Below are 15,284 nucleotides of genomic sequence, written 5' to 3'. Positions count from 1 at the left end.
ACAATAGGAAAGTAAATCCCTGTCCTGGGTAGTTTACAATCTAAGAGAAATGTAAGGAGACTTACAGAGAGACAACAGGTGGGGGAACAAGTGCAGTAGATGACAATGCTTGTCCTTAATGGTGGGTACTTGTAGTATAAAGCACTTCTTGGGAACAATAGTTAGTGACTGAATGAGTGACAGTAGCAACGAGTAAAAGCTATTGAAATGCTTCATTTAAGTTGTGAATTTTAAGGTTGATTTTAAATGTGGGTGGAAGAGTGTATGTTGGCATATACTGAGTGTGTGTGAGTTTCACAGGTAAATTGATGGGAAAGGGTTTCAGGCAAGAGAGCGAGTGCGCAGTAGAGGTGTAAGAAGTATAATGGAGACAGTTATTAGTAGAGCTTAGGAGACGAGGAAGGGCATAACGAGACCAAAGATGATATGTAGGAAGGAGCAGATGAATAGAGAATAGTGTTGGACTGGGTCCTCAACTATAAAAAAATGGGTAACGGGTACCCGGCCAAAATGAAAGGTTCTACCCGGTCGGGTACACGGTTTGGCACTTACCTTCCGGGTGGCAGTGACATCTAGGATCAGCAGCAGTCCTGTGACGGTGGCAGCATCTGTGGTGTCTTCAGCCGGCGGGGGAGCTGCAGGCTCACAGACACAGCTTACCTGCTTCGGTGCTGTGGAAGTGATTCCTGCAGCTCCCCCCGCCAGGTGAAGACACCTCTGATGCTGCCAACATCAGAGGACTGCTGCTGCTGATCCTAGATGTCTTAGGAAAGGTAAGTATAAAAGATTATTTCCAGCTGCCCTGACATTACCCGACGCCGGGTATTACCCGGCCAAGTCCACTTCTCAGTGGCCGGTTTCGAAAGAGTTTAGAATATGAATGAGAAGAGTGATTGACAGTATCAAAAGCAGAAGAGAGATCAAGCAGGATTAGTAAGTAAAATGGACCTTGGGAATTTTCTTTATGTACATAATTGGTTACATTGGGAAAGGCAGATTGTGAAGGGCCCAGAGGAGCATGTGATTTAAGAATGTTGATCAAACGGGAGATCACAAGACGTTCTAGCAATTAGGAGGCAAATGGTAGGAAGGATACAGGGCGATAGTTAGAAATTTACACAAGGTCAAGGTTATTTTTGAGAATAGGGGTGACCACTGCATGCTTAAAAGGAAGAGTTGAAAGAGCCAAAGGATATGGAGGAATTGAAGATGTGGGTGAGAGTGAGAATATAGGATTGAGAGGGCATGTGGTAGAGGGAGAAGAGAAGATCAGGTTCCAGCTTTGTGACAGGAGAAAAGGAGTCAAGAGTGCAATGAGATCTAGATAGAAAAAGAGAGAGGGGGAAGGGAGAGAACGAATCTACTTGTGGATGGCATCCACCTTGCCTCAAGTGAGCAAAGGCTTGAGGAGAAATAAAGGATGGATGTTAAGTGGGAGGAGAAAGTCAGTGGTGGGACTCAAATACATAGAAGACAGTGTGAATGAAATTGGAGTGTTGATGAGTGAGGAAAAAGTAGTGTTTGACCTTAAAAAAAGGAGCAGAGTTTTACAGAACAGGACAAAGGTTTAGTGTAGAAAATCAGACTGTGAGATTTCCTCCATAGGTGTTAAGAGCAGCAGTGTGATGTGATGAAGTGTGATGAGAGCGTGCTTGTGAATTTAACCAATGCATGGGTTAGGCTGCGTCTATAGTAAGCACGCAACAGAAGGCAAAGTTAGCGCATGCCTGTCGCTCCAGCAATCCCTGCACTGAGGTCCGAGGCGACGGGGAGGCCCTGCATCGCTCGCACGCACTGTGGACGACCAAGCGTGTGACCATGATAATCACGGCCTTAGAGGGATGAGTGTGTCAGAGCCTAGAAGGGGCATATAGATGATGGAGGAGGAGGGAGGAGGAGATGATAGCATTGTAAGAGTTAACAAGATAGTTAGTTTAAGCAGAAAGTGAGGAAAGGTTAGAGATAAGGGTAGATGTCAGAGGAGAGAGTTCAATTAAGCTGAGGTATCGAGTAGGACAGGGGTGAGGGGAATGAGAAGTGGTGGATGATGAGAGCAGAAGAGGTCATGTACAAATAGACCATGTTAGTCGTAGAGCAGACATTCCAGAGGGCACGTGAGAAGGGAAGAGTAAAGTGAGACAAGGAATGTGGATTACATTAGATGGGTTAATACGCTTAGCAGGGAGGTGGAGAGAGAGGCAAGAGGCAGAGGGTGGTGTAGGGCTAGAGGAAGAGATGTTGCATGTACCTTGTCAGAACATTAAAGAACGTCAATTCACACTGGTGCAGAGTTGATGATGAAATGCTGAATCCAGTTCACGTCCAATTCAATTTTAACAGAACTTTTTCATTCTTCATTACTGCAAAAAAAAAAAAGTAAAAAACAATGCATTACTATTTTCAAAATGGATTGAATTCCCCCACCAATGACTATGTGTTACCAATATATCCCTCTCAGTCCCACTGCAGCACATACTGTACCAGTGTGAAAGTAAGAAGGTACACAGTACCGGTAAAACAATACGTGCCGGTACTATGCACCATATGAATTATAAGGGGATGTAAATCTCCCAGTCTCTCTCCATATCCGCAACAGAGTGGGCTCCGGTCAGTGGCATGGATGCCCATATATGGGTATGCTCATATTTGGGCATCCCATGTCACTGACCGGAGCCGGCTCGGAGTATAGGGATATATGCGGAGACGCAGAGGTGCAAGGAAATGGGAGGAGGCACGGTGAGAAACAGGGAGAGACCACAGGAAGATAGAGGGCAACAACTTCCACAAGGTACGTCTATGTGTATAATTGTTTGTATTTTGTGCAGAGGGGGTAATTTCAGATAAAATACAATTCTCCACCCTCTACGAAATAATTCCACTTTGTTCAGTAAGCCAGAAAGTCTTGGTCCCATGGGGACTGAATTTTAATGCAAATAAGGTCCTTAATACACAAGTAAAGAATAAAGTTACTTATTCTCTACTGTAAGAAGTGCCACATTGCCCACTATTTGGGTCCTGTGCCCAGATTGTGACCATGCATGGCAGAGGTGAGATTCCCCCAACTCCAATTTGCTACACTCTCCAAGAGAGATAATTGTGATCAGAGGTGGAACTAGGGGAGGGGGTGAGCAGGGTCACTGCCCAGGGAGTAACCTGACTGGGGGCACGGAAATCTCATTTAGTGCATATGTTGCGGCACTGCATTGATTGACCGGTCAATCTGCACTGCTGCCTGTCACAGTGACATCCTGATCGGGCACTGTGATCAGCTATAGCACTGACCCAGGTGAGATAGTTCAGCACTTTACAAGGAGGGAACAGATGTTGTGGGTGACAGATGCTGGGGGTAGGCCAAGACTGTTGGCCAGAGTAACGTGGAGACTTACTGCACTCTGCATGCCCATCCTCTCCGACATCAGGGGAAGGAAGTGGCCCTGGGGTGTGTGTAGGTATGCCAGATGTCAGTGTATGCATAAGTAAGTATGCCTGTGTAGTGGGAGGTGTAGGGGCGTTAAGCTGGAGGACTTAAAACAGGCACAAAAGCACATAGATACCTCTGATTATACCGCACCAAATGCTGATAATATCATGCTGTAGCTGCACTTTACAGAAGATGATGCAGATGTCATCATTGGTTGGTGGGTTCATTAAATCAATCCATCATATCATAACCACACTGTGCATATGATGTACTGAATCAGTAACACCAGGAAGACATCTCCATGTTAGGAGTAGAGTTGAAGTTAACAGAATATGTCCAGCACTGTGGTGTGTAGCCCATAAATAATAATTGTGCACATTACCAGAACAACATACTGTCAACTGCAAGATCATTTTGCTGCTTGTAGCGTATGCTCATCCTGTACAGTGTTGTAGTAGATCCGTCTCTTCAGTGTTCACTGCAACAAAAGTAAGACATTGCATTAATATTACAGACGTTTGGGGGCTGAAATCTCACTTCGCTGCGGACAATTTCCCTTTGCATAAGATTCTTGTGATTATGTCAATGATGATCAATAACTGCATCATAACACAGCCGCTCTATACAGAAGATGTACTTGCTCTCAATGGTCATGGAGGTAATACGTCACACAATGTACAGATATAGCAAGGATTATTTCTCCAACTGGTGCATTATGGCATTATGATGGGAAATGTTGTGAGATTCTGCATTATCAGCATCACTGAATCTTTTGGAAATTAAGTGATATTCTATGTTTTAATGCAATATTATGGATGATCAGCCGGTAAAATAATAATAGCTTGCTGTATCTGTAGCCATGCTCTACCCATGATGTGCTGAACCAATGACTGCAGAGAGATTCAGAGTGGTAAACATGACTGGAACGCATCTCTGAATAATGGGCAGCAAAGCAGTGCAGAATAGGAGGTGAAAGTATTTAAAATGGAAGATCCTTAGCAGCTGTGTGGAGAGTAGACAGTACAGACTGACCAAGTAAATGGTAAAAGGAGTAACTTCAACATTACTTGGCTTTGTTCTCCACATTGAAGCTTTCCTCCTCTTTAAATCACTAATACTGATGCCATGTGTAACCTGTACTGAGAGTTATATAATCTACTGGCCTAGATGAAACCATATGATGCAAACAGGATCCATCCCACTCCAAATTCATAGAATTGAACCACCTCAACCTTTCATAACAATCACATAGAACTGCAGCTGTGCGCTACTGCACATGTTCTTGTTATGAATGGTAGTAGATGTGGTCCTTGGGTCTTTACTTCATACTGTAGCCACCCTCTACTCATGATGTATTGAATCAACGAAAACTTGCATGGTTCAGATCACAGGAAGGGGTAGAGTAGAGATGAAAATATTCAATGTGAAACCCGTAGCAGCCGGATTGTGTGGAGTCAATAAAACGACAAATACTAAATGGTAAATGAGAAATATACACATTGCTTATCTGTCTCTGTGTAGTAATTTTCCTTCTCTTCAACTGTCCTTCAAATTTTCTCTTTTGCAAGAAAAGGAACACATGGCTTCAATATTCACTTCTGTTCTGCAGTCATCCCTCCTGAAATAAAAGTTAAGCATTGCATTGTTATTATGATAATACATACAATAAACCTTGCTCCAAACCATTTGATGCAAAGCAAATCCACCTCCCACCCACAGCTGTGCTCCTTCTAGAGCATGCATGTCAAACTCCAGTCCTCGAGGGTCCCAAACAGGCCAGGTTTTCAGAAGGGATATCCTGAAAACCTGGCCTGTTTGCTGCCCTCGAGGACTGGAGTTTGACATCCTTGTTCTTGAGCTTCTACCACGCAAGTCATCCATGTGAGTGACACTGTACTGCAGTCCTGGTCTGCACACAATCTACTGAATCAATGACATCACACTGTAAAGGCAATCTACAAGATGTATTAGTTGTCCACACTTCCGAAATGTTACTTTTATGTCCAAATCACTTATTCCCATGACCTGATATTTGTATTTGTTATTTATAGGATTGTCACAAAGAGTTGATGAGGTCACCAAATGATAGTATGTAGAGAGAAAGAGAGATCTCAGAACAGAGCCCTGATGTATACCCACAGACAGATCAATAGAAGACGAAGACATGTTAGCAACAGAGATGGAGAATGTGTGACAGGAAAGTTATGATGAAAACCAGGATAGAACTGTGTTACGGATACCAAGAGAGAGTTTAGAATATGAAGGAGGAGAGTGATTGAGAGCATCAAACGCAGCAGATAGATCAAGTAGGATTAGTAGGGAAAAGTGACCTTGGGAATTTGCTTTAAGCACAGTCTGTAGAACGAGCTGTACGAAAGGCAGGTTGTAAAGGATCCAGGAGGGCATGTGATTTAAGAATGTTGACATTCTAGCAATTAGGAGACAAACAGCAGGAGGGATATAGGGCGGTAGTTAGTAAGGCACATAGGGTGTAGGTTGTTTCTGAGAAAAGGGTGACCACTACAGGCTTAAAGTAAGAGGGTAAAGAGCCAGAGAATAGGGAGGAATTGAAGATGTGGGTGAGAGTGGGGACTAAGAGATGCAGTAAGGTGTGAGGGGATACGATCTAGAGGGCATGTGGTAGAGGGAGAAGAGAAGATGATTTGCTTCCAGCTCTGTAAGAGAAGAAAAAGAGTCAAATGCAGAAGGAGAATTAGGTAGGAGAGAAGGGGGAAGGGACAGAAGGAATCTCCTTGTGGGTGGCATCCACCTTGTCTCTGAAGTAGTCAAATGCTTGAGGAGAAGTGAAGGAAGGATGGCAAGTGTGAGGAGAAGGTTAGTGGAGGGAGTCAAATACAGGGAAAAAAAGACAGCGTAAATTAAATTTGAGTGTTGATGAATGTGAAAAAAAAGTAGTGTGGTTTGGCCCCAAAGAGCAGCTTTATACAGGACTGGAGACATTTTTACTGTAGAAAAATCAAATATCAATTGTGTGATTTCCTTCATAGGCATTAAGAACAGCGAGTGGAAGTGTGATGAACATGTTTGGGAATTTAGCCAAGGGTGTGGGCTAGAGGGACAAGTGTGTCAGAGCCTAGAGGGGGCATATAGATAGGAGGATAGCACTGTAAGAGTTAATAAGATTGTTAGTTTAAGCGGAAAGAGAGAGAGAGGTTAGAGTAGATGTCAGAGGAGAGTTTAATTAAGCAGAGGAAAATCAGTGGGACAGGTAAGATGGGGTGAGGGGAATGACTGATTGTGAATGATGAGAGCAGAAGAGGTCATGTACAACTAGAGCCTTGTTAGTCAGAGAACGGCCATTCCAGATGGCATAGGAGAAGGGTAGAGAAAAGTAAGGAAAGGAATGTGGATTACATTAGATAGGTTAACACTCTTAGCAGGGAGGCAGAGGCAGGGAGGCCCGATGTGTATATGAGCAGGTTCAAGATTATAAGAGATATCCCACACATCAGCAAACATAGAAGGAGACACAGAGATAGGTGTAGAGAGAGACAGAGATAGCTCTATGTAGAGAGAGAGGGACGTAGAGAGAATGAGACAGATAGGCGCAGAGAGAAGGGGCCCCGAGAGAGAGGGGGCGCAGAGAGAGAGGGGGCGCAGAGAGAGAGGGGGCGCAGAGAGAGAGGGGGCGCAGAGAGAGAGGGGGCGCAGAGAGAGAGGGGGCGCAGAGAGAGAGGGGGCGCAGAGAGAGAGGGGGCGCAGAGAGAGAGGGGGCGCAGAGAGAGAGGGGGCGCAGAGAATAGGATGTACATGAGTGCTTTTCATTGAGCAGTGCAGAAATAGCTGCAATAGAGGTCTGTACAAATGGTGCAGTGTGTAGACACATGCAAAGGTAGGGGAAGGAAAGAGGAGAACATGTGGATAAAAGCAGGAGTGTGGAAGTTAGAGAAATTAGAAAAGTTTAACAGAGGAGTGAGGAAACAGCAAGCAGAGAGAACAAGAGAGAGGTTACATTGGGATGACGTTCTGTGGTAGAGAGAAAATGCTAGGAGAGAGCTTTCAAATATTAGAGGACATGACTTGAGGGAGCAAATGTATAAATCAAAACCTGAGGGGGAGGTATAGCACGAAAGCTTGCACAGCAGATTATAGTCTTAAAGTTACGTGTACCTGTCAGGGCATTCAAGAAGGTAAATTCTCACAAGTGCAGAGTTCATGATGAAATGCTGAATCCAGTTCCCCTCCAATTTAATTTTAATATAACTTATCCATTCTTCATTACTGCAAAAAGCAAACAAAACAAAACCACATTGCATTACTATTTTCAAAATGGATTGAATGGCATATTCAACAGTGACTGTGTGATGCCAATATTCCCCACTCACTCGTAGTGAAGCACATATTGTACTAGTGTTGAAAGTAGGCCGGTAGAGTCAGGTACGCAGTACTGATAAAACAATAAGTGCGCGTCGTAAGTACCAGCTCCGCAACAGTGCGGGCATCACATTAGTGACGTGGATGAACATATATGGATAAGCCCATATTAAGGCATCACGTGACCAGAGCCGTCACTGACTGGGTATACGTAAAGACGCAGGGAGATGCAAGGAAAGGGAGGGAGAGAGACAGGGAGAAGATGGGAAACGGAGGGAGGCACGGATGGAGAGAGGGAGTTCTTCCGAGCTTCTGCTGGCCTCTCTCTTTCACTGGTGCATGCCGGGAGCTGGTCCCAACATCCACAAAGTGTGTGTGTATTATTGGTTGTATTTTATGGGGGTAGGAGGGTAGTGTGTATATTGTGTGTGTGGGAGTATTATATTGTGTGTAGAGGTGCAGAGGAGAGTACTAGATTGTGTATCTTGTGTAAGGGTGTTGTGTATATTGTGTTTGGAGCTATAATATTATTGGGGAGATTAGTATTGAGGAGGTATTATAGTGTGTATTGTGGGGAGTATTAGTGTGTGTATTGTTTGTGGGTGACAGATGCTGGGGTATGCAGCAATCCCTGCACTGAGGTCCGAGGCGGCTCTGCATCGCTCGCATGCACTGTGGATGACCAAGCATGTGCCCATGATAATCATGGCCTTAGAGGGATGAGTGTGTCAGAGCCTAGAAGGGGCATATAAATATATAATGGAGGAGGGAGGAGGGAGGAGGAGGAGATGATAGCATTGTAAAAGTTAACAAGATAGTTAGTTTAAGCAGAAAGTGAGGAGAGGTTAGAGATAAGGGTAGATGTCAGAGGAGAGAGTTCAATTAAGCTGAGGTATCGAGTAGGACAGGGGTGAGGGGAATGAGAAGTGGTGGATGATGAGAGCAGAAGAGGTCATGTACAAATAGACCTTGTTAGTCAGAGAGCAGACATTCCAGAGGGCACGTGAGAAGTGAAGAGTAAAGTGAGACATGGAATGTGGATTACATTAGATGGGTTAATACGCTTAGCAGGGAGGTGGAGAGAGAGAGGCAAGAGGCAGAGAGTGGTGTAGGGGTTGAGGAAGAGATATTGCATGTACCTTATCAGAACATTAAAGAACATCAATTCACACTGGTGCAGAGTTGATGATGAATCCAGTTCACCTCCAATTCAATTTTAACAGAAATGTTTCATTCTTCATTACTGAAAAAAAAGAAAAGTAAAAAACATTTCATTACTATTTTCAAAATGGATTGAATTCCCCCAACAATAACTATGTGTTACCAATATATCCCTCTCAGTCCCACTGCAGCATATACTGTACCAGTGTGAAAGTAGGAAGGTACACAGTACCGGTAAAACAATACGTGCCGGTACTATGCACCATCTGAATTATAAGGGGATGTAAATCTCCCAGTCTCTCTCCATATCCGCAACAGAGTGGGCTCCGGTCAGTGGCATGGATGCCCATGTATGGATATGCTCATATTTGGGCATCCCATGTCACTGACCGGAGCCGGCTCTGAGTATAGGGATATATGCGGAGACGCAGAGGTGCAAGGAAATGGGAGGAGGCACGGTGAGAAACAGGGAGAGACCACAGGAAGATAGAGGGCAACAACTTCCACAAGGTACGTCTATGTGTATAATTGTTTGTATTTTGTGCAGAGGGGGTAATTTCAGATAAAATACAATTCTCCACCCTCTACGAAATAATTCCACTTTGTTCAGTAAGCCAGAAAGTCTTGGTTCCATGGGGACTGAATTTTAATGCAAATAAGGTCCTTAATACACAAGTAAAGAATATAGTTACTTATTCTCTACTGTAAGAAGTGCCACATTGCCCACTATTTGGGTCCTGTGCCCAGATTGTGACCATGCATGGCAGAGGTGAGATTCCCCCAACACCAATTTGCTACACTCTCCAAGAGAGATAATTGTGGTCAGAGGTGGAACTAGGGGAGGGGGTGAGCAGGGTCACTGCCCAGGGAGTAACCTGACAGGGGGCACGGAAATCTCATTTAGTGCATATGGTGCGGCACTGCATTGATTGACCGGTCAATCTGCACTGCTGCCTGTCACAGTGACATCATGATCGGGCACTGTGATCAGCTATAGCACTGACCCAGGTGAGATAGTTCAGCACTTTACAAGGAGGGAACAGATGTTGTGGGTGACAGATGCTGGGGGTAGGCCAAGACTGTTGGCCAGAGTAACGTGGAGACTTACTGCACTCTGCATGCCCATCCTCTCCCTGACATCAGGGGAAGGAAGTGGCCCTGGGGTGTGTGTAGGTATGCCAGATGTCAGTGTATGCATAAGTAAGTATGCCTGTGTAGTGGGAGGTGTAGGGGCGTTAAGCTGGAGGACTTAAAACAGGCACACATCTCACTTCGCTGCGGACAATTTCCCTTTGCATAAGATTCTTGTGATTATGTCAATGATGATCAATAACTGCATCATAACACAGCCGCTCTATACAGAAGATGTACTTGCTATCAATGGTCATGGAGGTAATACGTCACACAATGTACAGATATAGCAAGGATTATTTCTTCCTCTGGTGCATTATGGCATTATGATGGGAAATGTTGTGAGATTCTGCATTATCAGCATCACTGAATCTTTTGGAAATTAAGTGATATTCTATGTTTTAATGCAATATTATGGATGATCAGCCGGTAAAATAATAAAAGCTTTCTGTATCTGTAGCCATGCTCTACCCATGATGTGCTGAATCAATGACTGCAGAGAGATTCAGAGTGGTAAACATGACTGGAACGCATCTCTAAATAATGGGCAGCAAAGCAGTGCAGAATAGGAGGTGAAAGTATTTAAAATGGAAGATCCTTAGCAGCTGTGTGGGGAGTAGACAGTACAGACTGACCAAGTAAATGGTAAAAGGAGTAACTTCAACATTACTTGGCTTTGTTCTCCACATTGAAGCTTTCCTCCTCTTTACATCACTAATACTGATGCCATGTGTAACCTGTACTGAGAGTTATATAATCTACTGGCCTAGATGAAACCATGTGATGCAAACAGGATCCATCCCACTCCAGATTCATAGAATTGAACCACCTCAACCTTTCATAACAATCACATAGAACTGCAGCTGTGCGCTACTGCACATGTTCTTGTTATGAATGGTAGTAGATGTGGTCCTTGGGTCTTTACTTCATACTGTAGCCACACTCTACTCATGATGTATTGAATCAATGAAAACTTGCATGGTTCAGATCACAGGAAGGGGTAGAGTAGAGATGAAAATGTTCAATGTGAAACCCGTAGCAGCCGGATTGTGTGGAGTCAATAAAACGACAAATACTAAATGGTAAATGAGAAATATACACATTGCTTATCTGTCTCTGTGTAGTAATTTTCATTCTGTTCAACTGTCCTTCAAATTTTCTCTTTTGCAAGAAAAGGAACACATGGCTTCAATATTCACTTCTGTTCTGCAGTCATCCCTCCTGAAATAAAAGTTAAGCATTGCATTGTTATTATGATAATACATACAATAAACCTTGCTCCAAACCATTTGATGCAAAGCAAATCCACCTCCCACCCACAGCTGTGCTCCGTCTAGAGCATGCATGTCAAACTCCAGTCCTCGAGGGTCCCAAACAGGCCAGGTTTTCAGTAGGGATATCCTGAAAACCTGGCCTGTTTGCTGCCCTCGAGGACTGGAGTTTGACATCCTTGTTCTTGAGCTTCTACCACGCAAGTCATCCATGTGAGTGACACTGTACTGCAGTCCTGGTCTGCACACAATCTACTGAATCAATGACATCACACTGTAAAGGCAATCTACAAGATGTATTAGTTGTCCACACTTCCGAAATGTTACTTTTATGTCCAAATCACTTATTCCCATGACCTGATATTTGTATTTGTTATTTATAGGATTTTCACATGTATTACTACTGTGAAACGCTATATACATTAATAGTGCTATATAAATAAATACATACACATTTATATATAATAATAATATCAGCATGTTCTTTTAAAGCGCTGCTAGTTTTACGTAGCGCTATACAGAGACATTTTGCAGACACAAGTCCCTGCCCCATAGAGCTTACAATCTATGACATTGGTGCCTGAGGCACAGAGGATATGAAGTGACTTGCCCAAGGTCACACACACACATAAATATATACACACACACACACACATATATATGAAAACTAACACAGAAAAAAAGAATCCCCTGAATAGCACTCTAACATACACAAATTGTATCAATAAAGGTTTATTAATCACATACACATAAATGGTTAAAATGAGGAGCAGTGGTGACCTACAAAGCTGTTATAAACTGAACCTTAAGGTGTGGGGAAAAATGCTACACTGCAGTAATAAGTACAAAGTGTGTAAATAAAGTGTAGAGGCAAGAAATATATGGAAATGAGAACACTCAGACCGGCTGGTCAAGTACTACCTAAGTTGAAGCCCCCTGTGTGAAGTGCTTGTATGAAACTAGTGTATAACTAACAAGCAAGGAAATGAATAAGTTAATTATATAAGTTAGTAATATGATCCAAGCCTATAGATATGAAACACACAGATGAGCAAAAAATTGGCAGATATAACTAACAAGCCAAAATAGGTAGCAAAAGTACTTAGACCAGTCCTGAGTGTACAGCAAAGTGTCCAGCAGAGTGATAGCTGAGATCACCACCACATCCTAGATGAGACAGACAAGCCCTGACTTGCTTGTTTCACCAAATGCTTTGTCCGGGGGCTTAACATATAGACAGTTGATAGATGTATTTGAAGTTGCATATTCTGTGCCGTGGATTAATCAGTGTACTGAAAGCAACTGAAGATGGTACAGTAGCTGTGATAGGTTGGCCTCATAGCTCCTCCTTCAATGGAGGAATCGGCTCACAGAGCACTTAACTCCCTAAATGCCCAAAGAAAAAAGTAAGCATGCAGTACTTAAAGTGAAAGTAAAATGAGAAATGAAATAAACACACACATTGAAAAATCACTCACCCGACTGAGAGCGCCTTCTACAGAGCGCTGTACCACTGCTCAGCTAGCAGCTAAAACTGTCTCATTTTCACACCATTGAAGTTTACACATGTCCACGCCCCACTACAAGACGCTGTGTACGGAAGCTCGCAGGAGACAAACTAGTGAGAGAATGTGTAGCTGCTAGCCACACTCCACGAGGTGCATTGTGGGAAATGTAGTTCTTTGCCTGCTAGCTTCTCTGACTGGTTACTGATCACATGATGTCACTAGGGGCGGGATTAGTGTGTTGCAATGTAACGGCCCGGCTGTATGATTGTCACAGAAGGGGGGAGCCTGAGAATGTCACGGATTTAATTACACATGTAATGATGTAATAACACAGCCATGAACTAAGCCAGTATACATATGGTCGTGTGATATTTATAATGCATTTATTAACATTATTGTGTGGATTTGGGCTGAATTAAACTTGTATGGGATTGTCACTTTAATATCACAGTACCACTACTGTTTAACACTTATAATGACCTCCTGATTACAGATTATTAGGGACAGACTTAAAAAGGCCTGTGTAAATATTTATTATAGAGTGGCCTCTTTACTTTATAATATCAGGGAGTATCAGACAGGCCTGTGTTTATTTTTAATATACATTAGGGTGACCTGACTCCAGATTATTGGCCTTTCCCTCTGACAAATGCATATTTTCCTATACTGTGTTAATTTTGTTAGAACAAAATAAATATTCATGCGCTAAATGACAGTACCAGTGTGAGTCCCAATAAGAAGTAGTGAGGTAAAAAACCATGGTACCAGCAACATATGTAACTGATGGGGAGGGTGCTAAAATATATGGAGTGTGGCGTCCTGATTGCTAAATGAGGTGTATTATATCATAAGTGCATATAACAATATCCCTCATAGCAATCTATTAAGAACCAACAAGAACTAGGTAGCACAATAATCAGTGCTGCAGTTATAGCCTAATAATATGTATATATATATATATATATATATATATACTGCTGCGGCCAAGTTTATTCGAGCATTTGCCCGTTCTTGGCCGCAGCAGTAGCCTGGCGCGCGCCCGAGAGTGACGGGCGCGCGCCGAAGCAGCGGAAGAGCGCCCTCCGATCGGGGCGCTCTCCCTACCGCTGCCGGGTCCGCCGGGTCCCCCGGAACCCCCTGCCGCTGTCCCGCGATCGCGGGACACCAGGGTCCCTCGGGGAGCCCCTGGACGCGCGTGCAGGGGGCGCACGCTCCCGAAGACGCGTGACCGCGCGTCTATGACGCGCGGCACGCCGAGGGGCGGCCACTAGCAAGCCGGGAAATCTCCCGGCTTGCGGTACCGGCCACACTCGAATAAAGTGTGTCGGTACTATATATATATATATATATATATATATATATATATATGTAACCCATATTCCATATCGCAGATAGGGTGCATGTGAGGGGAGCTATATGTATTACCCAGTGTGGTGCTTTACCTGTGAGGCTCACAGGAGGCCTGAGCCTCCGCCAATGAGAGCCTGGGGTGTATCCTCCTGAACAATACTATATGGTGCAGCGCCTCCACCTGTGATGGCTCCAAGCAGAGCGGGAGTTGTTCCTCACAGGACAATAATATAATATCATGCACACAGCATATAAAAGAACAGTGACTTTTCTAACAGTAACATAACTATGCATGTCATACATTAAGTGTCTCTCTTCTAGGAGACACAGTAACTCACGTGTCTCGCAGGATGCAACCCCTCACCGTGTACCCACACCATGTCCAACTCCCCACACCACAACCCCACCCCCAAAGTAAGGTATGTGTGTGTGTGACTGCACAGCCACTATGTACTGATTTATAGTTGGTGCACTTATGGATGTTACCTGCCGAGCGCTCCAGCGCTAGGACCTGCAAACAGACTTCGCAAAGGATCCGACGGTGAAGATACGTCAGGGTTACCTTCCAGGGCGATCCCACCCGGTTGGTTGCTGCTGTGCTTGAAGAGGTCTGATCCTAAACCTCTGTAATGGTGCTGCGACAGTCTCTGCTTCCTTCACTTCTCTCTCTCTCTAAAGTGACAGGTTCCTGTACTAGGGCCTGTCCCTGTGACCACCCACCCTCACTAGTGGGAAGTCAGGGCCTCAACTCTAGCCTGGGGATTTCTGGCCTAGGGCAGAATCTCGCAGCTCTCTGCCCACCTTCTTTCCCCCTTTGTCCCCTAAGTCTCACTCACTCATGTGCTTCCCAGTCTGCTTCCTGACTGCACAAAACAATGTATCAAATTCCCTGCTGCAGAGAATCTGCAAGTCTCAGTGGCTGGTTGGTTGCAGGTGACAGGGAACATAGGGCATTCACCAGAGGCTGCTGGGGGATGTAGTCCACTCAGAACCTCTTTCCTATGGGGACTGTGTGCGCGGTCTCTACTGCACCTGTGCAAAGCTGTAGTGGCCACCGCTACACATAACTGCACCTGCGCAACCTACCAGATCTCCTGTACACTTGTA

General features: G+C 44.2%; 1 long non-coding RNA gene across 4 annotated transcripts in view; it reads right to left on the bottom strand.

Moving 5' to 3' along the window:
- The window catches only part of LOC142475235 (uncharacterized), a 39,521-nt gene extending 26,179 nt beyond the window's left edge, over nt 1–13,342 (bottom strand). For 2 of the 4 annotated variants that reach the window (XR_012790811.1, XR_012790814.1), the window contains exons 1-8: nt 12,798–13,342; nt 12,422–12,705; nt 11,150–11,269; nt 8,896–8,999; nt 7,553–7,663; nt 4,920–5,039; nt 3,804–3,899; nt 2,249–2,360 (exon numbers count right to left, since the gene is read on the bottom strand). This is a non-coding gene — a long non-coding RNA (uncharacterized LOC142475235). The remainder of the gene's footprint in view (nt 1–2,248; nt 2,361–3,803; nt 3,900–4,919; nt 5,040–7,552; nt 7,664–8,895; nt 9,000–11,149; nt 11,270–12,421; nt 12,706–12,797) is intronic. The other 2 variants (XR_012790813.1, XR_012790812.1) reach the window with 2 other exon arrangements.
- Between the last annotated feature and the right edge of the window lie 1,942 nt (nt 13,343–15,284).

This window comes from Ascaphus truei, unplaced genomic scaffold (genome assembly GCF_040206685.1).
Source record: "Ascaphus truei isolate aAscTru1 unplaced genomic scaffold, aAscTru1.hap1 HAP1_SCAFFOLD_1119, whole genome shotgun sequence".
Lineage (NCBI taxonomy): Eukaryota > Metazoa > Chordata > Amphibia > Anura > Ascaphidae > Ascaphus > Ascaphus truei.
This window is presented reverse-complemented; position numbering and strand designations above follow the sequence as displayed.